This window comes from Halichoerus grypus, chromosome 4, assembly GCF_964656455.1.
Source record: "Halichoerus grypus chromosome 4, mHalGry1.hap1.1, whole genome shotgun sequence".
In the NCBI taxonomy this organism is placed as follows: domain Eukaryota; kingdom Metazoa; phylum Chordata; class Mammalia; order Carnivora; family Phocidae; genus Halichoerus; species Halichoerus grypus.
In genome coordinates, this window is record NC_135715.1 from 36,550,951 (window position 1) to 36,578,153 (window position 27,203).

General features: G+C 37.9%; 1 pseudogene; it reads right to left on the bottom strand.

The window, feature by feature from the left end:
• Nucleotides 1-20,833: 20,833 nt before the first annotated feature.
• Nucleotides 20,834-22,018, bottom strand: LOC118554069 (AP-1 complex subunit sigma-1A pseudogene; annotated as a pseudogene).
• Nucleotides 22,019-27,203: the final 5,185 nt, after the last annotated feature.

A 27,203-nucleotide genomic window follows, 5' to 3' on the forward strand; every position in this document is an offset into this window, starting at 1 on the left:
TGGTCCATATAATTTGAATGTGAATGAACAACATGGACTTAGTTAACTATCTCTGGCCGACACTGTCAGTGCTCCATCTACTTCCCATAGATCCTTACTACCATTTCCGAGCACAGAAGCTCTAGTTCCAACCGCCTGTCTTTGTGTCCTCTTGACTGAGGACTGACCACCAGAGCCCGTTCTGCTCGAGTGCTTAATGCATCAGAAGTGTTGGGGAATAGAAGAACTCCCTGGAAAATAGCTCAACCAATGGGAATTGGTAGAGAATTACCCCAATTCCTGCATTTTCAAAAGGAATAACTGAGGAATGTATTCTATATGAATGCTCAGAATTCCCAGGTGGGAATAAATTACAGTGGCTCTGAGCTTGATAACATAACCCTCTCTTGACTTCCTTCCTTTCCCTGCCTGTATTGTTTCCTAGGGCTTGTATAACAAAACAAAACAAAACAAAAACCCCAAACAACAACAACAACAACAAAACAACAAATAAACTAAGTGACTTAAAACAACAGAAATTTATTTTCTTATAGTTTTGGAGGTTAGAAAACCAAAATAAATGCATAAGCAGGATCGTGCTTTCCCTGAAGGCTGTAAGGAAGAATTTTTCTTTGCTTCTTCCTCATTCTTAATGGTTGCCAAAAATCCCTGGTGTTCCTTTGTCTTACAGTTCTATCACTTGAATCTTTGCTTCCATCATCACCTCACCTTCTTCCCTGTCTCCTCTCTGTGTCTCTGTATCCACATCACCCTTTCCTTTCCCTTACAAGACACGTTATTGTCTGCCTTAACCCAGTATGACCTCGTTTAATTACACACGCAAGGCCCCATTTCCAAAGGTCATATTCTAGGTGGACATGAACTTTGGAAGAACACTGGTCAACAGGTATACTTTCTCATTTGTTTTTCCCACGAACAGTGTTTCTTTTTTTAAGATTTTATTTATTCATTTGAGACACAGAGATACAGAGAGAGAGAGAGAGCATGAGGAGGGGGAGAGGCAGAGGGAGAGGGAGAAGTAGGCTCCCCGCTGAGCCAGGAGCCCGATGTGGGGCTTGATCCCAGGATCCTGGGATCATGACCTGAGCCGAAGGCAGATACTTAACCATCTGGGCCACCCAGGTGCCCCAGAAACAGTGTTTCTTAAGATTACCTCTCAAGGAAACAACTTTCCCTTAAATCTTTGTTTCAAGGATAACTTTTGGGGGAGCTCTCACACCTTGCCTAACAACCATGCAAAGGTCTCACAAGAAGTAGATGTCTGTCAGGATAATACCTTCCTTCACTTTATCTCATTGCTTCTAGAGTAATACATTTGACCAAGTCTTGCTATGGATTAATGAAGGAAGTACTGTTTCTGCTGTAGGAGGTAAAGGATTATTCATCAAAAGAGTAGGAGAACACAGCTATTAGAAACCAACCAGAACCCAGAGATCATGATTGGGATGGTGCTAGATCAATGAGGGCTGAACATAAGGTTAAATAAAGTCGAGTTTATTAATAATTGGGCTCCTAAATGATTTCATAATTTATATCTGTCAAGGATACCTGGAGCTAGCCTTAATATGTTGATGGGATGAGTTCTTTAAGAATAAAAAAAAAAAAAAAATACAAAGCTAGGTAATTAGAGGTAATGAGGTAGAAATGCCAGAACTGCCTTGTGGTCAAAAGGCTGAGAGCATAGCAAACTAGAGTAAATCGATTATATAAAATTAGAGAACCCAGCAGCTGCCTCTGATTTCCAAGGATTATCTCTAAGGATAATCATTTCCCTAAAGCAATGAGGAGGCACCAGTATTGTTGGGAAACCAGTGGTGGCTATTCTTCGAAGGCTAGGGATTAATGGTAGGAAGGCTGCTATTCAACTGGATAACATGAGAAGGACAGAATTCCAAAAGAACAAAGGTCAAGTTTTAGCACTTAACCATCAGAGACAAGGAGCCATAATTGTGGTAATGGTAGAAAGTCTGAAATGACACTTGTGACTCCCAGAAATCTGTGGATGACTAACAAACTATGGTGTTCTTAAGGTAAAGGTCCAAGAGCAGCCAGTGATTTCTTAACTTTTGTAATGAAAAAAATTTATTTATAAATTTATAGAGGGTGCCTGGCTGGCTCAGGCAGAAGAGCATGCGACTCTTGATCTTGGGGGGTTGTGAGTTCGAGCCCTATGCGGGGTGTAGAGATTACTTAAATAAATAAAACTTAAAAAAAAAAAAAAAAAAAAAAAAGAGTGGGGGACCAGAAGGCTGATGGCAACTCTTACAATGCAATTTATAATCCTGAATCTAATTTCCAGACCTGCAACATTCCTCAAACAGAAGCTCCTCTGACTGAAGGGGAGGCCAGGGCTCTTTGAGAAATAAGTATTTAATGCTACAACATGTATACATACTAGTAATTATTTCTATACATCTCAAAGAGACCTATGGTCATTCACCAGAGTAACTGTATAGTAAAGAAAGAGGAATACTCGAATATTTCAAGGATTGTTGAATATACTTTCAGCTGTCATTGATACTAGGGACCCCTAGTTGGAGTGGGGATTTCAAATTCTAGATGTTAAGTGAAGTACTGCTCTAAATCCATCTCACAGTGTAGAAAGTGGGTCTTAGTACCATATTCTATATCATCAGGAAAAGAACTACCCTGATGGAACATTGTAGTGTACTCTTAAAGACATAGCTTATGCCCTGACTATGGCATCCTTATAGTCGCAGTAGTATTCTTCAAGATGAAAAATATACAAGGGCCCATTAGCCAGGAAATGCTGATTTATCCCATTATGTGGAATATATGGGTTTGAGATCTAAGGATTAGAAGTAGAAGGAACCTTTTACCATCATTATCAGTGAGTCACATGTGGAATTTCTGCTTCCTTCTCCCCATAAACACAGATTCTGCTTGACTAAATGCCCTGGTCCCTAAAGGCACTTTTCTCCCAGGGGACACAGTAAGCTAAAACTGTGGCTACTGCCTAGTCACTTTGAAATCCTTATCCCAGAAGACCAAATGGCAAAAGTCACTACACAAGCAGGAGGAACTGATCATTCTACTATATAAAATATAGAGAAAACAATGTCTGAAACTCATGGGATTGGTGTTTCCATGCCTAGTGACAAAAGTAAATGAGCATTTATACCAGTTATGGTCTGACATGGAAAGGGTCATTTGGGGGCTCAAATCCCACCATGCAAGTAACTGAGAACAACAAAACTGCTGGTTGTGGATGCGGATAAGGGGAAATCTAGGAATGGCATGATAGATATTGCTGCCATTGGACAAACGAAGCAGTAGATGTTGGAGGTATCTCAGTAACACTCTTATTATTTTGTTTTGTTTTGTTTCAAGAAAGTAGAACTGCCAAATTTTGAAGAATTGTGAAATGACAAGAGTAAAATTGACTTAGCATACAAGTAGTACATTTCTCATTTTTTTTTCATTTCTCATTTTTTATTTGTGCATTTTCTAAGATATGAAATTATGGTCTTACAATATTGTAAATAGGATGTGAGGAGGAAAAACTCACTATAATTTTGCCATTATTTACTAGAGTTTGGCAGCATATGTAGATATAGAAATTTGTGCCCACATCTTTGAATATTTCTGAAAGCAGAAGGCTTACTAGAGAAGTTTGCAAACACACAATGATTAGGGACTCGTAGAATGGTGTTTCCAGGAAAAGAAGAATGAGAAAAATGCTCACCCAAGTTCCCACAGCTTTCAGAGTCTTCAGAAAAAAAAAATGAAATTTTCTAAGAATATAAGTGGAAAAGGAGGTTTCCTTCCATTGATCCCTATCTCTTCAGAATACCATTTCAGACGTATAATACCAAACAAGACCTCTACTGGGTTGTTCTCCCACTGATATGTGCTTAGTTTTTAAGAAGATTCTTGTCATGTTTTTTTTTTTCCTTCCTACCCCACAACATCAGAGGAGGCAGACCCAGAAGGGGAGAGAACAGAATATCACAAAATACATAGCTCCAACGCACTCATCTCCACTGTAGAGAAAAGAAAAGAATGAAAGAATAAGTCCTGCCTCCACCCCACTCCAAATTCCTGGGACTGAAACAACCATTTAGGAAAGATATAAGACTTGAATTGAATTTTAATTGGAAGTTTAAATACAAGACTATAAGGAAATCGATAACAGAAAGTGTATAGAAGGAGTCATGTAATCTTAACACTAAGGAATTTACTAATCATTAGAGACTAGAGATTCTATATTATTCAGTTGGGGATATATGTTTTTTTAAAGGAAGAAATAAAAAAAGAAACAAGTCCAAACTTACTCATCCAGTGAATTTGCATTGTTTAATAAACTAGTTACATAGGATGACACCAAAGAGTGTGACATCAGATCACAGAAGACACTACATCCATTCTTTTACAAGCAAAAGGACTGATAACTAAGACATATCTATGCAACCAGTGTGACCTGCATCACTAGCTGAGGCTGTCTTTGTTAGGGTTCTCTCACAACAATTAATTTACATGCAAGTAATATATTTAAGAGCTAATACCAGTAAATACCTGGAGAGGAGTTAAGAAGTAAAACAGGAAAGGGAAGGAAGTCTATTCTCCTACCTTTTCCCCCACCTTTACTTGACATCCAGAGAATTAGGGTCAGTTATTTACAACTCTGAGAGCTCTCTCTATTTTATGTTTTCCTTAGTCTTCTTCTTTTTATACAGGTAAGAGAGGTGCCGGAGTTAGGATAGAAGGAGTAGAGCCAGTTAGGCTACCTCCTAACAAGCTGTCTGTTTTTTTTTTTTATTGTTGTGTAACAACCAACCCCCCAAATTATTGGTTTGTCACGAGAAGAACCATTCCTTTTGCTCACATATCTGCAATTTGATCAGAGACTTATGGGGAATTTTGTCTCTGTTCTATATGGCATCAGCTAGAATGTCTGGACTGGGGCTGGAAGACCCACTTCCAAAGATGGCTCAATAAACATGGTTAAAAGGTTGGTGCTGGTGACTAGCTGGACACTCAGCTAGAGCCCTGATAACAGTTTTGTGGCACAAGAGCCTTTCCATGGAGCTGCTTGGACTCCTCACAACATGACTCATATTGTTGGTCAAAACAGCAACACAGCTCTGGGATATTCAGGAAGAAGGGGCATTGAATCACCTTTTTATGGAAGGAGTGAGAGAGACTCTTGGTACTGCAACAAGCCCTGAGGTAAATGCCCAGTTATGCGTGCTCTCTTTAAAATGGAGGGTGGGACCGTAATTCCCCTTAGTCCTCAAAACAATATTTTGTTTTTCAACCATTTAAATTTATTTGCCCTAATTTAAAGGTAACAAAGCCATTTCATTAACTGTTTTGAGAATACTCTGAATTTCATGTGTATGTTTTTATCCCTTACAAATCCTTTTTTGCCCACATTAGATTGTCTTAAGAAATGAATAATCTTCAGAAATCTCTTATGTATATGAAAAATGAAAGAAGTAGAAAAGGAAATAGCTTTAAGCTAAGTCACACATCTCTTTAACAAATCAAATCAAATCAAAGTGGTGCTTCATGATGCAGCTATCAGCTAAATCAGGCCGATCAATTTGAATTTCTCCATGCCCTGTTCTTTTTCCCTTGCTTCCCCTGTCTTAACGTGTTTTCAAATCACTACTGATGCCTTCCACCTTCTTGACAGTTTCCTTTGTCACTGGTAAGGCTTGAATCTGGCATTGAACATAGGTATGACCGGGAGGATACTCAGAGTTTGTTGGCAAGAAAATCACCCTGAAAAAGAGTTTTCTTGCTTGTGTGCTTAAATATATCTGTTGAGTCAGATGGTTTTTTCCCCCAAACTTTTCTTCTTCATAGGGAAAGAAATGGCCTCGTGGAGGCAAGTCTCTGTGTCTGAATAAAAAGACTTAACTATAGGGGAAATTATTTCTATGTTGAAATGAATTCTTCTCTGCGGCTTTATTTTGAACTATATTACCAATATTCCTCACGAATACAAAATTGGACAGCCGAATTTCATATCATTTTGATGAAATGAATAAATTCAGTGGGGACTACCACTGGTGCTGAGGGTCTTCAAGATGGGAGAGTTTATTTTGAAGCGTTATCAGATAAGAACAAAAGACAATATAAGCTCCAAACAGGCAAGCTGATTTCATGTTTGCCTCAGGCAAACCAAATGTTCACTGTTGATTTACCATTGAATTGTGAAAGCAAAGGCTATAAAAGCAAAAACAATCTTTGTTCTTTTTTTTCCCCATTGTGGTTCCTTGATACCCTAAAGTAATATGATTTGCTATGGAGGATGTGAATAAGGGTTGCTTAGACTTATGGTTCTGGAAACTTCCAACCGTTTTAACATTGTGGACACGAGCATTAAAAAATCAAACCATTTCTGTGACAAAGGTTAGAAATATTGTTACAAAGATAGGGGAATTGAGTTTTAGTGATCTATTTCCACCTTAGTGTCCCTGTAAAAGCTTTGAGGTGAGGTAAAGCAGTAACACCACAAAATGTGATTTCCAGTATACTGCATTCCTTTAGAAGGGCACAGGTTTACAAAGCATTAGCTATAAGCACCAGGGAGGTCACTAATATTTAAGTGGCTATCACCAGTGGGAGCAAGAATCTATGTTGTTGGACAATATCTTGCTAAGCAAGAAGAATCTTTTCTTCCCTGAGGGAATTATACCAATCAGTTAACATAAACTGTGATGAATCAAAATGTTAAAGCAGCATTTTTTTCCCACCACCTTAAGAATAAAGGTGTTTACTTTCCTAACTTTCTTTACTGAAAAAAAATGGGGAGAAAAATCATAATACTGTGATACTTTCATAGGAATCTTATTAACTTGATATAACTGATCTCATCAAAAATGTAAGGAGTCAGATGAGGGACCGAAAACTCATAAAAATTTGCCTAAATGAGCAGAGCTAAGGAAAAGCCAAGCATGGGAGTCAGACTCATATACTTTACTGACCTCAAAAATCTCTGATCAATTATTTACGCATTACAGCTCCTACTGGCCCTAAAAGTTACTAGGATCACTTACTTCATGTTCTCATCATGAGGAAAAAAAGTTTTAAAATATATCCCTCCCATTAGGTAAAAAGGAAAAATCCTTAATCATTTTGATATTATGTTAAAAATGTAATACCTACATTTTGAATCAAATAATACAACAAACCTCATCCTTTAAATTATATTAGAATTAACAGCAATAGCATGGAGTTCTCTGGAATTTTCATACGTCCCGGGCCACACACTGTTTCTAGGGCTGCTGTAACAAGTACCACAAAATTGGTGGTTTAAAACAACAGATATGTATTGTCTCAGTTCTACAAGACATAAGTCTGAAATCAAGAGATCAGCATGGTTGGTTCTTTCTGAGGGCTCTGATGGAGAATCTGTTCCCTGCCTTTTTTCTAGCTTCTGGTGACAGCTGGGAACCTTTGTCATTCTTTGGCTTACAGAAGCATCACTGTAATACCTGCTTCGATCTCTACATGGCACTCTCCCTGGGTGTCTCTTCTTCTCTCTTATGAGGATATTGGTCATATTGGATTAAAGGCTCACCCTACTCTAATATGACCTCATCGTAATTTGCATCTTAATTACATCTGCAAAAATCATATCTCCAAGTAGTCACACATGCACAGGTATGAGGGATGAAGACTTCCACATATCTTTTGGGGAGACACAATTCAACCTATGGCAGGTAGAAATCATGCAGGAGAGATCAGCTAAAAAACCATCACGCAGAAAATATAAAGCCTGAAAGAGCTGGATAGATGTGGTTATATCTATGTGTGTATGTATATGCGTGTTTGTGTATGTGCTAATGTATTCAAATTTACGTGTGATATCACAATTAATACATTGTTTTTAGACTAGTTCCTCTTTTTGAAATGGATATGAAGCTATGGAAAGTTAGGAATCTGAATGGACTATTTCAATGATCAGGTATGCATTTCCTTCTTCTCTGTCTACAGATAATTTACCAATGTTTAGATTTCTTAGCTGGAGATTTATCTTCAAGAAGTCTCTCTGGCCTTTGCCTTTGGGACTTGTATTCTCTGAGAAGATTCTCGGAATTCTCCAATCTTTTAATTTAAAAAAATCCTGGTTTTGGATGTATAAATTTATTATCTTTTTTCATACAAGTAGGAATTGATCATACTTTCTTCAGAAATTTTTATCATGAATAGTCATCATACCCTTGGTCCCATATTCTAATTTTCTAGTATTTAGATTTTTTTGGTAAATATTTCTTTAAATAGCTAAAATTATACCTAGTAATGATGAGGTTTCAAATAACATATGGAATATCAATATAAATCTGAAAGCAGCTTTATAGAACACTGAAGACCATGATTTTACAGTTACATGGCACAAGAGTTCAGAGGCTATTCATCCGGAAAACCAGAATAAAAATCCTTAGGTCAACATTCATGTAATTTCTTAAAAAAGTAAAATACCTCCATAATATTTTAAAGAGATCCTGTGCCTCCTGTACACAAAGCAGCAGTCCATTTGGAGCAAAATATATTGGTTAAGCTGCTTAGAACTCAAGTCTTCCTATTTTGTGTATGCATTTTTATTTATCTGTTCCCCACTTTTTATGGGTCTGATCTATGCTTGTTACAGAGTTTAAAAACCGTTCTGAAACCTAATTGAGTTGGTTTATTTTCTTTTCTTTATACAATTTTTTTTTGTCTGTTTTTTCCCATAATGATACTTTCACCGTACACTAATGCTTAGATGTCCTAAAAAAAGTGTTATTTGCTTTTGGTTTAGAAACTAAATTAGAGTAGCAAAAATACCCATAGTATCTGCCTCTCTTATTTTAAATGTGCTGGCTCTGACTTTTACGGGACACAGATTCCAGAGGAAGTGTAGCGGTAGACAATTATTAATTTTTATTCCCCCTTCCAGCTCAGAAGGTAGTTACCTAAATGCTATACTAAATTTGGAGAAAAGAATATTACCTCTGTGATCCATATTCTTCCCCTAAACTACTGAACTAGCTTTATTGCCCAATGAGCTAATGAAGAGGAAAGCAGCCACGGAGCATACACAGTGAAAAACTGAAAAGAAGGGTGAAAACTGGAGTCATCCAGCTCTTCTCCACTGCACCAAGTAGGGAGGGAGGGAAAAAGCTGCAGAGGGAAAGAAAGAACACCAGCTTCCTTGCTTACCCTCTCCTCCTCAGACCCACCAGAAAAACAGGGCAATCTATCCAGTGGGGACATTCCTTTGGCCCCACTCATGTTCACGTTGATAGTGAGCATACACTCGTGAAGGCATGTAAGACAGCCCTTCATGCTTTTATCTCCCTGATTTAGCCAACCATCTTTTAATGGCCTCTTGCAATTCTCTGTTAGGACTCTTACTGTGAGGAGGCTATCTCTCTGTCCATTGTTGGCCATTATGGGTTATAAAATGCGTTCCCTGGTCTGCAGAAATGATGGTCTGCTGTCCAAATTGGTGCAATATCTCCTGTTCTGGTTCTTTCATAATACTCAGCATTTGCATCTACCCTGAGTAGGTGTAGCCCAATGCACAGTCAGTGTCTATTCCTATCAGGACCCATCTGTAGCTCACAGTGCTACCAGCATCAGTCTCACTTGCCAGCTATGATCAAGGCCTTTTTCCGCCAGGGGATCTACCACATAGCCATCTGCAGTCTCTGCCTCTCTTGGCAGATAGGACAGTTTTTATTAATTTTTTTGTCTCAGAGGGTGCAGAAGGGCTATGTTTAGACTCAGCCCATCTCTGCGTTGCCGCCCTACCCTCAGGTTCACTCATTTCATGGATCCAGGTGGCCACATTAAGTGAGCACATGGGGATATCTGCTTGTTAATTCCAATCACCTTCTGAATCGGAAAGAAGATTCTTCTGAGGGCATCACCATGTCCTACTTTAATGCCAAATGTCAAATTCCCAGTGATTTTCATAGGGCTGTGTATGCCCCATTCCATTGCCCTCCTGCCTAACCATATGACTAGGTCACTGAGCGCTGCCTGGGAGTCAGTAAAAAGCCATACCTAGGAGATTTTACAACTGTTCAATTCTTCCATCACTGCTAGGAGAGCAGCATGCAATTCAGCCCACCAAGCTTTGTTTTTACCTTCTTCCCTCAGAGTGGTAGCCCTCCATATAGGATGTTGTCCATTCACCTTGGAACTGCCACTTCTTTGTCAGTCAGCTGAGAGTTGTTTATAGGGCACTGTCTATGTTAATAGAATCCAACAGCGTCTCATGCACTTCCAGAGTCAGTCTTTAAGGGGAAAAGAGGCTCCCTGCTTGTAAGTATCTCTTCCGTGAATTGCCCAGTCAGCATGATCCTGTACAAACCATTTAAATTTTGTGAAGTTTTTAGGGCACTGACAACCCCTTAAAGTGTTTCTCTAGGACGTCATCATAGACATTATAGGTACTTCGGATTTTAAGATCACTTTATGTCGGCTTCATGGAGGTAGCTTCAGTTAACAATGTCCAATAACAAGGTAGTAAATGCCCCTCAAATGGAAATTCTTCTAGTCTAAAACCCCAGTAGTGTTGTTGGGAGATGTTCATAAGCCCCAATCTATGCTCCACTTAGGGCTACCACACAGAGGATTTCCCTACCAGCACTCCAGCTTGTCTTTCACACTGTGTGGGCTCAGGCAGTCTTATTGGTTCCCATTTAGTATGTCCAATTAACGTGCCTGAAGGGCAGATTTACATGCTTTCTATTTTACAGTACTAGGTAGGGAGAGCATTCCCCAGTGAGATACAATGCCTATTTCTACAATATATCAGGTAAAAGAGACTTCACATAAAACCCTTTCACATAAAACCTATTCAAACATACCAATTCTCCTACACATTTTTACTTTAATTCCATCAACTCTTACCCTTACATCTTCTGTTTCCTAACTGTAGCCTCTATTAAGACTTCATCCACGGGTGCCTGGGTGGCTCAGTTGGTTAAATGACTGCCTTCGGCTCAGGTCATGATCCTGGAGTCCCAGGATCAAGTCTCGCATCAGGTTCCCTGCTCAGCAGGGAGTCTGCTTCTCCCTCTGCCCCACCCTCCTCTCATGCCCTCTCTCTCTCATTCTCTCTCTCAAATAAATAAATAAATAATCTTAAAAAAATAAAAAAGACTTCATCCATAGGTTTTTGCTTTACAATACTAGAGAGGGGAAGTATTCCCCAGCCAGACATATTATTCATTCTCAAAAAAAAAAAAAAAAAAAAAAAAAATTAGGTAAAAAAGACACAACTTGTTTATATAAAGCTTGTTTAAACATTCCAACTTCCATAATCCTGTCAACTATTACATTTTTATATTCTCTCAATCCACCTGTAGCCCAAATCAGGGCTTTGCCAATGGGTTTGGTACCACAGTTCATGGAACAACACCTGTATTAAGGAATCCTGGTAACGTCTCTTCTCTACCCCTGACCTACCCCTGTGCAATAGGCTTTGCGTGCCCAGCAAAGAGTAAAGCAGAGAGACCCTGGTCCTTTTGTCAATTTTTTATCTTTATTAACCTAATCACTGTCCTAAGTGATTTCTGGTCAAGTTTTTCATAGTAATCTCTACCTTACGACTTTTTAAATTTCTCCAAATTGGAGAAAAGAGAATAGACGTGTTTGGGGCTGTTTAATGTTAGGGGAGCAACAGGGGATCCCTTTGGTACCCCAAAGTTTGACAGTGCTATATTATAACCTTTATTTTAATCCATCAACGTCCATTTTATTCATTCCATTTCTTAATAGCCATCTACAGATTTCCACCCTGCTTGGATGAGTTCTATAACTCCTCCCCTCCTGTTTCCTCTTTGTTTCACTCCTGCTAACATTTGCTTTACCCACCTTATTTCTTAAAATAACCTTTTACAGATTTCTACCTAATTGGGAAGAGCCCCTTGACTCTTACCTAGGCCTCTTCCCATTCTCTTGTTAATTGACCTAATTTATTTATTTGTATCTGTAAGACCCAGTAGGGAAGCTGAGACAGTAAATTCTTTCTGTCCCTTGGTTATAATGGGGTGCCCACGTGAAAAAGGCCCCTTTAGCCACAGCATTTACTATGACTAGGTAACTGGCATATTCATGGGTAAATATCCTTGTTGTCATAAAGCCAGTCCCATGTGGCTTGCATATGAAGCATATCAACTGCTACATCTGGGGAATTCCACATGGCATTTATAGGGGGAGATGGACAGCCTACCTTCTCAAGGTAAACAGACCATACAGTGGCTCTTACCCAGTTCGCTAGGCTGACATATAACCATCTGTGATTGTTCCATAGTGAGCTGTGGGTCCTGTGTCAACCCAAACAAGCTCTTTCATTCTGCAGCATTCAAAACCAAAGATACAGCTCCTAAATTATACTCACACCTGCTTCAGTAAAGGTTCCTTAAGAACTTGATGATATCAATCCACAAAATGAAACAGTTCTTGTATACTGCCCTCCTTGGTTTCCTGGTTTGCCCTTTCCCCATGTTGCCTACCTTATTGGTGACTAGTTAATTATAAAAGGATATAATTCAGGGCGAGCCAGATGGAAGAGATGCATAGGGCAAGGTACGGGGAAAGGGTGTGAAGCTTCCATGCCATCTTGGAGTATACCACTCTCCCCAAATATCCACCTGCTCATCAACCAGGAGGTTTTCCAAATCGCACCATTTTGGGTTTTTATGGAAGTTCCATTATCATGGATGAAATCTTTGGCCATTGGCGGTTGAACTCCATCTCCAGCCCCTCTTCCCTCCTCAGAGATCTGGAGGAAGCCTTGGCTCCACTCGAAACAGGGCCCCCATCCTTAAAGGCTTTCCAAAAGTCACCTCATTAACACAACAAAAGATGCCTTTATTGCTCTCTTGCTCTCATCACAGAAAATTTCAAGAGTTTTAGGATTTCTGTGCCAGATACCAAATATTTATTTCTTATTACACATCACAATATTATAGTACCTTTGAAACTTCATAGAAATCTACTTACTTGGAATATATGATGGGACTTAATTTCCAAAGACTTCCTTTTGAAGAAACAATAACCTGCACAAATGCTTCTCACCCTTTTTGACTATGAACCAGAACAATAAAAATGGAGTCACTTATGTCAGGGACAAAATGGAGTTGGCCAAAGCAGTCACATTAAAGAAAAACAAAACTCAACCTTACCTAGGTTGCAGGAATTTATAGCTCTTTTCAGAAATCAGCAGAGGATCTCAACCAGTCCCCAAATGCCAAGTTTGTTTATACCATCTTTGGGCTCCCTTGTTCCTCTGACTCAGCTACCCTGATCCAAATAAGAAAGAACACTACTAGGCAACCAATCAGCTGAAAAAGTCAAATAACTTCCACATTTACCACATTAAAAAAAAAAAAAAGACTTTAGTCTGTGAGCAACTTGGAACTCTTTGCTCCATTAACCTTGAGTTTCCTGGTTTGCAGGTGGAAACTCTTGCAATGAACTCATCTTCCTGATATACAGTTTGGTTTTTCACATGACAATGACGTTTAAAAATTTCAAAAAAATAATGATTCCATAGGAGGAGATGGTCTCTGGAATTTACTATAATTTGATCGAAAAAATAAGTATTAAAAAGATAAAACCTTCTACCAATGTAGGACTTTTAGGAAGAAACTATTATTTTATGAATTTGTAAAATTAGTGGTTTTTTGAGAATTGGGTGCATTAGCTTATAGGATAACACTTCTCATTTTTTTTTTTTTTTAAAGATTTTATTTATTTATTTGACAGAGAGAGACACAGCGAGAGAGGGAACACAAGCAGGGGGAGTAGGAGAGAGAGAGAAGCAGGCTTCCCGCGGAGCAGGGAGCCCAATGCGGGGCTCGATCCCAGGACCCTGGGATCATGACCTGAGCCGAAGGCAGACGCTTAACGACTGAGCCACCCAGGCGCCCCAACACTTCTCATTTAACTGAGAATTAAAACAACTTTATTTTGACATTAAATTATCTGAAAAAATATCATTTGTTTTTCCCTATAAAAAAAGCTTATTTTGAATTAGTTTGAAATAAAACTACTTTGAATTAAGAATTTTTAGAAATTTATAGAATTCTTTTAAGTAAATCTCTCCATATATGTTTTTATAGCAGTTAAAAATCTGTTATTCCTATTTACACAGTTTTACTGATTTCTCTTTGCCTTTCAAAATTCTTCCTTCATGCTCCTTACATTTTGTAAGAGGTGGGGAGAGGCAAAACTGTAATTTATATCAAAGTGAAATTCTCATAATATCTTTGAAGATTTTAGACTTTTAAAACATGGTTTATCTTTGAAAAATCAAGTATCACAGCTGTTACTAAGAAACCCGGACTGCCAGATTTAAACGTGATAAAAATGTTAAAAATCCATCTCTTTTATGAAGTACTTTATCTTGGTCTTCTAGTTCAGGACATCGAACTAGCTTCAGACCAAAGCTACTCTAAGCAGTAAATACTGACATATCAACACCATACAGCTAATTAAGTTTTCTCTCATCTTCCAACATTTACATTATCCCCCTAACCACACCCTATTCAGGAAAATACTTCTATACTTACCTATCTCCTGTTATCTCCTCCAGTTGCTTTGTTGTTTTTACTTCATTACTACTTTTAATTCCTTCGTTCTGTTATTCAGCCTTAAGCCAGATGTTTCTTCCTTAAAAATAATAAAACAGAATATTTCCTAGAGGTCGTTCTGTTCTTATTGTATTCAGTGCCCAGCTTCCCCCTTAATTTTCTACACTGGAGGTTTACGCTCGGTATCCATGCATACCCAGGGATGTTCCTTTTATTACTTATTTTACAGATAACAGTAGAAATCGACAAGCATCTGTTGCCTTCCCAGCATGTATCCACCCTGTGCACTGTGAGCAGCCATACAACTGAGAGGAGTTTGACTCTACTCCCAGCTTTCAAGTTTGCTCTATCATCTCAGCCCCCTTGCCTCAGGGATTGATTTAAACTATGCCTATCTCAATTAGCACACAGCAAGGTTGGAGATCTGTGGTAGGCTGAATAATGGCCTCCCAAAGATGTCCATGGCCTAATCTCCCAAATCTGTGAATATTACCCTATATAGCAAAGGGATTTGGTATTTGTGATTAAATTAAGAATGTGAGGTATAGAGATGATCCTGAATTATTCCCTTGGGTCCTAAGTGTAATCACATGGGTTTTTATTAGAAGGACTCAGGAGGAGTCAGAAAGCAAGGAGAAGGTTATGTGATGATGGAAGCAGAGATTTGGAGTGGTTCATGTTGGAGACATAGAAAGGGACCACAAGTCATGGGATACAAACAACAAACACTGGAAGAAGCCACTAAACACTGAATAAGGCAAAGAAAAAGATTGTATCCTCAGAGCTTCCAGAAGGAACCAGTCTAGCAGACACCTTGCCTTTAGCCCCAAGAAACTGATTTCAGACTTCTGGAACTGTAAGAGACTAAATTTTTGTTATTTTAAGATGCTACATGTGTGGTATTTTGTTGCAGCAGCAATAGAAAACTAATATAGGATTAGGACCCAATCAATGGGCTTTTCTTGTGTAGTCGGTTACAAAACAAATTTCATTTTTTTCTGTATGGTATATAGAACAGAGGTGACGTATGGAACTACTAGCCATTAACCCATATGATTGAGGACAACTTGAATGTGAAACTGACAAATGCAGAAGAGTTTAAAAAAAAAAAAAAAAAAGAAAGAAAAGTACAGAAAAGCAGGAGCATAGCCCTGGTCAAAACATGCTTGAAACCTGCAATGATTCAGGACTGTTACAGTTACGTAAGCTTATAAATTATCTTCAATATTGACAAGAGTTTTTCAATTACTTGCGACAGAAAGCAACTTCATTGACGTAACAGTTTTGCACAAAACCTAAAATTTTAAATACAACAGCTAATATGCTTTCAAAGCTGGTTTGAACCAGTGTCACAGATTAGTAAGGACTCTGAAAGCAGGCTTGGTATTATGGTGCCTGAATTGTTCACCACCATATCCTCATTCTCTAGCACTGTTAATGAATGTAAATAGATGCTTAATACTACAGGGCGCCTGGTTGGCTCAGTCAGTTAAGCGTTGGACTCTTGGTTTTGGCTCAGGTCATTATCTCAGGGTCCTGAGACTGAGGCCTGGACCAGGCTTCACTGAGCAGGGAGTTTACTTGAGATTCTGTCCCTCTCCTTCCCCCTCTGCCCCTCCTCCCATGCCATGCCTGTGCTTGCTCGCTCTCTCCCTCTCTCTCTCAAAAATAAATTCTTAAAAAATAAAGAAATATGTTCATGACTAAATATAAAAAGTACAAAGCGTGACTAGAATGCAATTATCAGCTAATCTTGCCTTAAAAATATAAGCTATGAGAGACTGAATATACAAATGCACAAGGGCCAGGCAGTAAACGAAAACAGAACGCTAACCCACAACTTCTATAGTAACCAGTCAGGAAGGCAAATCACAACCTCTGCAAGCAATTGGCCCAAACCAGTCAGAACTTGGTGAGTGACTGCTTCCTATCTTTGCCCTATGATTCCAACTCAGGACCGATCAAAGAAAGCCAAATATGCTCCTCAAACCAATCATGTAAGATGCCTAACTTCTCATTAGCCTGCCTCTAGCTCCCCCTTGCCAACAACCTCCAGTAAGAACATACCTGATGTCATCTCTTTTTCTACTATAAAGCTTTTTCATTGCCAAGTGACAGTGGCTGAATCCTTTGCTATAGCAAACTCTGAAATAATAGCTTCTGTTTCTTCTCATTTGGATTGTCTTCATTTATTTCCACAGCTATACAAATGAAGGTGACAATAATTTTTCTTCAGGTTATTTCTTGTCTTAGTCATTTATGCATAAGACACGGTTTCTATGAAAAGCTACCTTTTCAATAAAATTTCACCAAATAAACAGGTCAAACATTTTTTCTTGAAATGCAAAGTAAATAGATGGGAATTAAGTATTTCTGTCCTAAAATAATCTCCCACTGATCTGGAATTTGCTTAAAGTTTGACCACTGGGGTTTTATTTAATTCACTTATTAATTTTTAAAAAATGTATGCAACAATTAAAACTCTTCATGAGGGGCGCCTGGGTGGCTCAGATGGTTAGGTGTCTGCCTTCGGCTCAGGTCATGATTCCAGGGTACTGGGATCGAGCCCCGCATCGGGCTTTCTGCTCGGCAGGGAGCCTGCTTCTCCCTCTCCTTCTGTCTCCCCCCTGCTCGTGCTCTCTCTCTCTCCGTATCTCTGTGTCTCAAATGAATAAATAAAATCTTTAAAAAAAAACTCTTCATAACTGGCACTAAGTACAAGGGCATAGTGATAGAGATTCTGCTCCAGACCTCAGGGAGATTATATTCCAGAGGGATAGTGAAGATACTGCACATTTACATAATTATATTTTTAATTATAATCTTAGTAAGGGCCAAAGGTAGAAATTCAGGAAGATAAAAGGATATGATACAAGGGTTCCAGGCTTGACTGGGGACTGAGAAGGGCTTTATAAAGTAGTGGTAGAGGATCAAATTGCCCCTCCCTCTAATTATCTTCTAAAACTTTAGAGATTAGTTATGATTCCAGGAAGGGATTAAAACGCAAATGACTAACTGAATTCCTGTCATTCTGGCAGAATGGGGCATAAAAATAAAAATCATTTTGGCTTATTGGAAAATAAAGTTACGTTTCTTAACATACTAGAGATTTTGGACTCTGATTCATACCTACTATACTTACATACCCTATACACCAAGGTGTTAAAAATGATTATGTCAGATTCATTTATTTTCCTTGTAGAAATATCTGTGCTTTTATAATAAACTAGTTATTTGAAAAAAAAAAAAAAGTGAAGAAAGACTGCTTGAAAACCCTTTGGCTTTTGTTTCCTGGAAAAATATAGGGCAGACTCCTTATTAGAGTCCTTAGGAATACTCTTCATAATTTATCCCCAAACCTGTCTTCCTCTACTTTCCTAGGACTATCCATCACTCCTTTTGACACCTTTAGTATTTTCAACATACCAAGTTTCTTTTGCTTACACATCGAACCTGTTTTCATGGCTCCATTTTTCTATTCATGTGCTTTAGTCAACTTGAATTGCATTGTTTGCCTTCTCTCCCTTGTATGTTCATTACATATGCCCAGGCTAACTATGATCTCCTTTGTGAGGCTTTTCCCACCCAACCCATCTCAGATAAGCACTATTAATTTCCTACTTTACCCTTATAATGTAGCGCATTTTCTTATCACTAATTTAGTTCTCTGAAGTATTAGGGTGAGTATCTGGAGATGAAAACCCTACATTTCAGTTGTCTTCATCAACAGCATTCACTCTATCACTGTTCAAATTTCTATTTGACATTTTTTTAACCTAAATCTAAATTTATTATGAAACTAATTTAACTTAAAACAATATAATACTTCATATAACCAAAATATGGTCTCAAAGATATAGATTATTTCATCTCTATTTACAATTTGGAAAACCATTTATTCAGAGAAGTTAATGGTGCAGTTATGAGCAGTAATTTATAGTGGTTAAGAGGCCAAGCTCCGAAGCTCTGAAACCCAGATTGCCCCAACTTGACTTTTGGATCTGCTACTTATTAGCTGTGTGACCATGAGCAAATGATTTCAACTTTTTGTGTCTCCATGTCTCCATTTCCTGATAGGTCAAATGGGGACATTTATAGTACTTGGCATAGCATGTTGCAGTGAGGTACAAATGGATGAAAAGAGGTTAGAACAATGTATGGCAAATAGTAACCTCTTGGCATATTTTACCTATTAATTCTATCAGCAGTCATGATTATAGTGGTAGGAAGAGGAGGCAAGGGATTAATTTTGGTGTTAGTATGTGCCAGACAATATGCTAGTTTTTTCTTTCATCATGGAGTTATAGTCTACCAAGGGGGCAGAAATATAAGCAGATCAAGGCACACCACTGTCACAAGAGGTGAAGGCACACAGGAGATCGGGAACATTGTGGGAGAAGCATTAGAGAAGTAACATCAGGGCTGAGTTATGGAGTTCTAGTAGAAGTTAGCAACAAAGAAACAGAGAAGCAGAGTTCCAGGCACCTACAGGCACACATGAATGCAGGGAGCCTGGGAGACCATGGTACCTAGAGCCCCTCCCTGAAGTATAGCAGTGGTAGTCAGTACCATGGACAACAGAGAAAGATAGATTTTAGATTGGAAAAGAGTTTCTGTTTCATGTGGAGATGCTTGGATTTTTCATAGAAGGAGTTAGTAAAAAAATTAGCATGGAAATTTTATTTTAGACTGATTAATTTAAACACATTACTTGCCATTAGTGTGGACAGTGTATTAGAAGACAATGAGTTGGGATCAGGTATGCCAGGTAGAAATTTACTGCACTAATTCAAAAATAACCACAAAGTCCTGGGTAGAAGTAGGAACAGTATACACAGTAGACAGACTGTTTGAAAAATATCAAGAGGGTTCAGAGGAGTAGAAAGACTAGAGGTGGAAATGGGAGGTTATGAGGTTTGGGCATGTTTGCAAAAATATAACTATAGTTAAGAAGAAGTTTAAGTTGAGGAAAAATAAGAAGGAATATAAAACTGGCTACATGGCACTGAATGTTCAATATTTTCTGGCTTAAAGTTGTTTTTTGATTAATCAATTTATGTCCTGAACTTGGAGACCACACTCCATAAATAAAATAAGAGGTAAGTAAATATTTGTCACTAACATTATGAGAACACTGAGGATATAACTTATTATAAGCTATAATTTAAACAATTTATTTTGAGAAACAAACTGGAAGGCAAAAAATTAGTAAATCATGTTACTTGTGTAATTTGTTAATTACGTAACTTACGTTACTTATATTATGTTCCTGGCATTGTGTTGATCATTTTAAATATATGTTACAACACAAGAGCAATCTTATGAAATGGGTATCAATATCTCATTTTATATATGAGGAATGTGAAGCTAAAAGCATTTAAATAATTTGTTTAAGGTTAGATGAGAAGTGGCAGAGCCAGGATTAAAATCCTAATCAATCAAACTGCATATTTTATTCATCTACAACCACATTACACTCCTGACAAAGTAAAAAATAAAGCAAATAAAAAGACTAGATATACAGTAAATCCAGTTTTGGATAGGAAGGCCACATTTTTTCTATATGAGAGGAAGAAAGCCTCCTCCAATATGAAAAAACATTAATTAATATTGTAATTCTTACAATGTGCTGACATTGTGACAAGAGTTGGACTTCAATATAAGAAAAGTACTGTTTTTGCATGTAAGAAATGCAAGTCTCTGACTTCAAAGAATATTTAGAGACTGCTACTGAAAGTATAAGAAGGTAGAAAAGTGGGGCTAAAATGGTGAAGCAATACTTAATCCAAAGGCACAATTTTGCATAGTCTGAATTTCCTCTCACTGTATAAGGATAAACAAATTATCTCAGATTTCAGCTTTAGGAGATTTAGATTATTATGAAGAATTCAGAGAGACCCTGATGGCCCTCCCACTTGATACTCTTTACAGAATAACGCTGTATTCCCCACCCCCCCCGCCCCGCCCCGGAAATCTTTTTCCTTTTATTTCAGAGGGAAGGAAATAAAGTCAGACACTTACCCACTCCACCCCCTAAGCTCCTGGCTCACCTAGAACGTGGAGTGAAAGAAGGACGGGGCCCAGTCTCCCACAAAGCCCACCCTTTCTCCAACTCTTCCTTCCCACAAAGTGGCAAGATTAGAAAAATTATATTGTTCTTCCTCTGGCGCTGCAGCCAAAAAGTGAGGGAGGCAGATGTGGAAAAGGGAACTTCCGCTTACTACACAGAAACCCCCTCCCAGGCAGAGAAGACGCCCCGGCTGCCTGCGGGGAGAGATGGAGGTGAGATATGGGGCAAGAGAAGAGAAAGCCCCCAGACCTTTTTCTTTAATCTGACATATTTATATATTTACAGCTTTCGGGGAGGGGAAGAAGTTTGGAGTGACAATAGTTCTGCAAAGGCAGGGGATGAAAACCAAATAGCAGCTGTTTTGGCTATAATTTCCTGCCTCCTTGCTCCTAAAATCTTGAGGGGGAAAGGGGGAAACAGGAAGTAAGAAGTGGAGGGATGTAATGTTTGAGGGTCCTGAGCCCAGAGCTCACTGCAAAAGAAGGTGAGGCAGCAGAAGAGGGGCAGCCGGGTCCCACCAAGAAAAGGGTCCTCGGAGAGACATGTAAGAAGCGGCCACTCACGTCCTGCCTCTCCACCAGCTCCGCAAGTCTCCAAAGGCTGCGCCGGGGGCTACCCCAATCTCCTCCAGCAGGAGCGCTTCTCCTCCTCCTGCAGCAGGTCGGCCTGCGTCACAGCCTTCAGCACATGCTTCTTGAAGCTGTCCTGGACATCACCCCCCACCAAAACCTCATACTAGAGGAAGCAGGCCTTCTCAACGTTACAGAAGTCCATCTCGCACACGCTGCGGAAGTATTTGTCCAGGAGCTTCACAGGTCGGTGCATCAGCTCCAGCCTGACGAGTTCATTGACCAGGCGCTCCATGGCGCCGCAGAAATAGAGGCTGGTGTATCTTTTATAGATGACTTTGAGGTCCTCCTACTCCAGGAGGCTGCACATCATGGGCTTGCAAGCCAGAACGACTTGCATAAGCTCCCGAGCCGTCTTCTTTCGCGGCGTGTCTGCTGTGGCCAAGCACCATTTCTGCAGCCACAACTTCTCCCGCCCGCTGGTCGGCTGCATGAAGCGCATCGTCTTGCAGCCGGCCGCTCTGCGTGTCCCTCGTCGGCCACCGTAGGCCCCAAGTCCTCTTTTAAAAGTTTTTCTTCCCCTCTCTTGAAGGCTCGCCTGCTCCAGCCGGCCTGGAAACTTCTAAGACACCTGGCTCAAAGCAATGAAAGGTCAGAAGGGTATCTCCTAACTATGAGCACCTTAGGGGCCGACAAGTTTTGACAAGACTAACTGCTCCCCTGCTGCCTTTATCTAGAGTGCGTAAGTCAGTCTTGCTTGGGGCTTTGACATTCAGGGATCAGTTTTTGCTGAGGACCGCTGACATTTCACATTCTTCCATGTGCTGAACTTCGGTGAACTTGAGGCATAAGTTTTATTCTATAGTGAAGTTGTTTTATATATATACACATATATGATTCAATTTATATATATATAATTCAAAGCAGAAACAATTTGTTATATATGTAGAATCTTATGAATAAGCAAATACATCTTTTATCCAGTTTTCCAAAACATTTTTAGATCTGACTTAAGATAATGGTAATTTAATTTGAATTGCTTTTGAATGCAATATAAAGTCATTCTTTTCTCATGATTGCTTGATTCTAGATTTCAAATTTGTCTTTGTATATAATTGTAATCTCTCGAGTTTTTTTTCACAAATGAAATATTAGGTGGATTCGTAAAGCCTGTATAAAATGTAATTAAACAATTTACATTATCAGGTATCTATCAAATATCAGTTAATCAGGGTTTTAAATAGTGAACAAACAGTGACAAAACAAAATCATGTGTTGTCTCCAGAAGAATGGCAACTATGTATTAATATAAAGGTCAGCTAGTATGCCTGAGTTGAAATGCTAGCTCAATGGCTCTAGTAGGTATGGGACTTTAGGAAAGCATTTCACTTAAGCATGCCTTGGTTTCTTCATCAATAAAAATGTACTTAGCGTTGTTGTAGGTATTAAATGATTTACAGAGATATTGCATCTGAAGTATTTAGCATGTTACTTGCCGTATAGTTAGCATTAAGTAAGCATTATTATTTATCTATTCCATACCCACAGACAGATTTGGGAAGGAGGGAGACTACATAGTGAATTGCCTAGCTTTATTTTTCCTGTTGCCTAAGATAAACTGATAGGTCCAAAGGGGTACTGAAGTTAACTTCTATTGGGAGAACTGATTGTGAAATTTTCAGGAATTTTGGGAGTTGGTTGATGTTATGTTGGTAGCTTGAAATTGGCTATGATGGGATTATTTATACCAACTAGTGCCAGAGGGAGTTGTTAAACATTTACCAGGATAATACTGAAGTTAGCTTTGTTATCCAAGTCAGTAGTTTTGCCTGCTCTGATCTACTGGTCACATGTAAAGGATCTCTAGATAGATTATAGAAAATATTACATCTGTTAAAAAAAAAAAAAAGAAATTGGAAATTTGGCGGTTTCTTATATTGGTAATGTTTACCCACAACATGACCCAGAAATTCTACTCCAAGGTATTCACCAAAGAGAAATGAAGGCATAGATCCACAAAAGAATTGTTCAAGAATTTCCTAGCAACATTACTCATAATGGGCAAAAACAGACTTCTCACAACAGTAGTATAAAAATAAATTTTATATTTGTACAAGTGAATACTACATAATAATAGGAAGAAATTAATTATTGATGCATAGAGCCAAGTGAAAGAATCTCACAGATGTAGAGTTGACTGAAAGAAGCCAGACAGAAAAAGAGTGTGTAACACATGACTTTAATTATATAAAGATTAAGACCACACAAAGGTGATCTATGGTAAGAGAAATTAGAACAGTTGTTGCCTTGGTGGGTTAGGGATGGTGGTGGTGGTGATGGTGGTGATTGACTAGAAAAGACCATGAGAGAAATTTTGGGGGTGATGGAAATGTTCTATATTTTGAAGTGGAGGTTGGCTACATGGGTATACACATTTATCATATCTTACCAACTGTACACTAAAGATCTGTACATTTTACTTTACATAAATTATATATCAATAAAGAAAAATAAAGCAATATATTTTAATAGAAATGCTGCTTAAGAATAGATAAGGGTGATGACTAAATTTGATGATTAGAAAATAAAGTTTGGGGAATATGTATATTTATATGAAAAGAAGAAAAAGAGTAGCAATTAGGTGTACAATCCATCTATTCCATCTTTCAGTCACTATAATTTTTTGAATTGTGTGACCTTAGATAACTAACTTGACCTTAAGAATATTCTGGTTTCTAATCTGCTAAAATGGGATTAAATATAATATTTACCTTAAAAGATAGTTAGCCGGATTAAATGAAATAATTCATCAAAGGAATTTAAGGTGCCTGGTGTTTAGTAAATACTTAATAAGTATAAATTCTTTTATAACTATTTTTATTATTATAGGATATATGCATAAAAGAAAAGATAAAACTCAAAGAGAATACTTACTGAATTTCCAGTTCCATCTCATGAAAATGCCAGAAAGAATGGAGCAGGTACATAAAGAACTAATAGACTAGATTTCCCCTGAGCTGAGCACCTGGAATCTTCAGAATGAAGGAATCCAGGAAGTACAAAATAAATAAGAAGAAACAAACCTAATCACTTTTGCTGCAGTTTTAATTTTCAGTTAAAAAGAGAAAGTATTCCCCCCAAAGAGGGAAAGTGATATGGCTACTTTCAATAGGCAAGGGACAAATTGTTATCATCCTTCTAACCAGCAATAATGTATATTCTAGAGAACAATGAATTTGTTCCTTCTAATGCACATGGAAAATAATTTTAAACCCAGACTTAAATTTAAGAATAGAAGAAAAAGTACTCAGAAATCCATGTGTGACATACTTTACTTTTCTAGGAAAAATAAAATCTTTAGTATTTTATATTTAGCATCAGTAATAAATGATGAAGATAAGAATGGAATTAGCTTTGTGGGCAGGGGAGAGGAGTTAATTTACTTCATTATATACTTCTCTATACTTCTAAAAAATCTTTTTCACTATGATTACTTATTACTTTTATGATAGCAAATAGAAAACTTAGATAAGTTAAATGAAAACATCATATATTATATGTATCATCTTTTTTTAAGATTTATTTATTTTAGAGAGAGAGAACACACAACGGGGGCCGGACAGAAGGACAGGGAGAGAATCTCAGGCAGGTTCTGACTCCCTGCTGAGCGTGGAGCCTGATACGGGGCTCGATTTCACCACCCTGAGATCATGACCTGAGCTGAAATCAAGAGTCTGTCACTTAACCAACGGAGCCACCCAGGTGCCCCCTTAGGCTGATTTTTTTTTAAAGATTTATCTATGTTGTTTTGAGTAACAGTAGTTTATATTTTTTATAGCTGAGTAGTAATGCATTGTTTGAATATACAAGTTGTTATCCATTTTTCTGTTAAGGAACGTTAAGGGTGTTCCAAGTTTTTGGCTATTATGAATTAGTGTGGTCTAAAAATCCTCATATGAATGATTTTGACAACTATATTTTCATTGCTCTTGGATAAATGATCTAAGAGTGACTTTTCTGGCTCATATGATACACACACACACACACACACACACACACAGTGCCCACGCCATATTTTTATGTAATAACAGTATGTTATTTTGTTATACTGTTAAGAAATGACAAATAATTTTCCAAAATATTTGGAGAATATTCTCACCAGCATTGTGTGGGAGTTCCAGGTGCTCCACAACTTTACCAACATTCTGGTAGACTTTGTAACTTTATGCATTCTAGCTCATTGTGATTTTAGTTTCCATTATTCTGATACTCAAAGATGTTGAGAGCTTTTTCATGTGTTTATTAGTCATTTGTATATCTTGTTTTGTGAAGTTTTAGTCCCAATTTTTTGCCCATATTTATTGTATTTTTTGCTTTCATTTTTATAGTTGATTTTTAAGAGTCTTTTATATATGGCGGATATATATTCAGAATATGAGTCATTTTTCATATATATTATATATATATATATATATATATATATATATGGCAAATAGTTTTTTTTCCCCCTTACTGTGGCTTGTCTCTTCATTTTCTTTTTTTCCTTTTTTTTAAGATTTATTTATTTATTAGAGAGAGAGAGAGAGAGAGAATGTGTGCACAAGTGAGTGGGGAGGAGGAGCAAAGGAAGAGGGAGAGACAAAATCTCAAGCAGACTCCCTGCTGAACACAGAGCCAGACACAGAGCTTGATCTCATGACCCTGAGATCATGATCTGAGCTGAAACCAAGAGTTGGACACTCAACCTACTGAGCCACCCAGGCACCCCTGTCTCTTTGTTTTCTTAATGGTATTCTTTAATTAACTGAAAATTTTAATTTTGACAAAGTTCAATTTTTAATGTTTTTCTCTTGGTGCTTTTTTGTGACCTGTCTAATAAATCTTTGCTGGGTAGGCAAACCTCAGGTTTTGAGGTGGGAATATTCTACCACCCTAATTATTTTTCCCCTTCTTACTGATTATCCATATTCACCTTTCTATTCAAAGAATGGAATGTGACAAATTAAAATGATCAATGAAATCACCTTCCTACTAGAGATTGCCAAGTAAGTCTGGTTGCTCCAAAAGATTATTAAAATCCCAAAGCAACTCCACAATGTTTTAGTAGATTATGTTTTTGTGGAGGACATTATATTTGAGCTTTTTCCCTCAGAAGGAGAGAAAAAAATCATATTTTAAGTCAAATTTTATACAAATCATGTGGCTATAAAACCCTAAATACACATCTGGTCTTCTGAGAAACTCTTTCAACTTCAGACTAATGTTATAAACAAAAGTTACAGAAATTTTAATCTATAAAGTGTTTTAAGGCAATGATTATTCAAGTACAAACTCATGTCTGTTTTGCAGAATACATACAGTTGCTGCAGATAGATCTAAATTTATACTAAAAATATAAAAACACAAACTTTCTTGGCAACGTTGTTTTTTTTCTAGTTATGTATAGACATAAGCATTTTTACAGGAAAATATCCTCCACTTTCAAAGTGGTACTTGATTTTGTAACACAAGTAAAACATTTGAATTTTCGTTTTAAGATTTTATTTATTTTAGAGAGAGAGAGAGGACAGCGTGCGTACACGAGAGAGAACACAAGCAGGGGGAGGAGCAGAGGGAGAGGGACCAGTAGACTCCACTCTGAGTATGGAACCCATATGGGGGCTTAATCCCATGACCCTGAGATCATGACCTTAGCCGAAACCAAGAGTCAGATGCTTAAACGACAGAAGCCACCCAAGCACCCCAACATTTGAATTCTTAATAGAAAGTTGCATTGCTCTTTAGTATATCTTTATACTTTCAACTGATGGTCAGAAAATATAAAAAATAAGTTTTAAAAGCATAATCAGTGCTCTAAAACTTAAGAAAATCCTGTCCAAATGTTTATCTTTCTTACAATTTAAAACGCTGGAAGTAAAATACCATTCTTTCACTCCTATGTCATATGTATTTTTAATATGTATAAACACACACTCTGCACATTTGTTTTCTATACTTGAG